The 1,437-nt window shown below is 50.1% G+C and overlaps 1 pseudogene; it reads left to right on the top strand.

Annotated features, from left to right (window-relative positions):
• Positions 1-549: 549 nt before the first annotated feature.
• On the top strand, positions 550-667 carry LOC126428498 (5S ribosomal RNA; annotated as a pseudogene).
• Positions 668-1,437: the final 770 nt, after the last annotated feature.

Below are 1,437 nucleotides of genomic sequence, written 5' to 3'. Positions count from 1 at the left end.
CACAGGGAGAGACAAATGTGGCCGGCAGCTGTGGCCGAGCGGTTCTAGGCGCTTCAGTCTGGAACCGCGCGACCGCTACGGTCGCAGGTTCGAATCCTGCCTCGGTCGTGGATGTGTGTGATGTCCTTAGGTTAGTTAGGTTTAAGTAGTTCTAGGGGCTGATGACCTCAGATGTTAAATCCCATAGTGCTTAGAGCCATTTTAACCTTTTTTGAGACAAATATTATATCGACTTTTCAGTGCGTCGAGACGTGAATACATCAGTGACGGTTACAGCGTCCGTATTAGCCTCGAAATAATTACTACAGCTGTAATCGTCAGTACTGTGTGATGCAAGCAGATCTGGACATTCTGATGTGAAGACATAGACACTACGTAATCACAGACATTGTAATCATCATTGATAATTATCAACACAACACAATGCTATGCAAAACTTAAGGACGAAAATAACTTTGGCATGATGTGTCGCTGCCAAGTAAAGCAGCTCGATGAATCATGGACCGTACCTGAAATTTGGAAATTTGTGATAAGGTCTTATGGGACCAGGGCAACGGCCTTGCCACAGTGGATACACCGGTTCCCGGCAGATCACCGAAGTTAAGCGCTGTCGGGCGTGGCCCGCACTTGGATGGGTGACTATCCGGGCAGCCACGCGCTGTCGCCATTTTTCGGGGTGCAGTCAGCATCGTGATGCCAATTGAGGAGCTACTCGACCGAACAGTAGCGGCTCCGGCCAAAGAAAACCATCGTAACGACTGGGAGAGCGGTGTGGCCACATGCTCCTCCTCAGCTGAGGATGACACGGCGGTCGGATGGTCCCGATGGGCCACTTGTGGCCTGAAAACGGAGTGCTCTTATGGGACCAAACTGCTGAGGTCATCGGTCCCTAAGCTTTCGCACTACATAACCTAACTTACGCTAAGGGCAACACACACACACCCATGCCCGAGGGAGGACTCGAACCTCCGATGGGGAGAGCGGCGCGGACCGTGACAAGGTGCCTTAGACCGCGCGGCTATCCCTCGCGGCCATACCTGATGAATTTCTATAGTATAGTACAGAAGGTAACTGAAACCAATGCGCAATGAGAGGAAGAGAAATGACAATCAATCGAATCATGAACAGAAATGACCCTTTTATTCAAAGACAAATAATTACGGTGAAGGCATGTCTAGTTACAATGTCCCCCTGGACTTTACAAAAGGCGGGACATGGTGCTCAATAGCGTGTGTGATCACTTCAGACAGCAGTGGATACTCTGGAACGTGCCTCATGCCGGCCATAAGGTTAGTAAGGAGTCCTTGTGGCGGCTGGATATCGCTGGTGTATGTGCAAGTGCTACAGTACGGCTTCCTAACGCGTCACACTCGTGCTCGATAGAACTGAAGTAGAGAGAATTGGAAAGCTAGTCCATTCGCCGAATGTCCTCTCGTT

Source organism: Schistocerca serialis, chromosome 12 (genome assembly GCF_023864345.2).
Source record: "Schistocerca serialis cubense isolate TAMUIC-IGC-003099 chromosome 12, iqSchSeri2.2, whole genome shotgun sequence".
Classification (NCBI taxonomy): Eukaryota; Metazoa; Arthropoda; class Insecta; order Orthoptera; family Acrididae; genus Schistocerca; species Schistocerca serialis.
The sequence above is the reverse complement of the archived record's forward strand: the minus strand, read 5'-3'. Positions and strand labels throughout refer to the sequence as shown.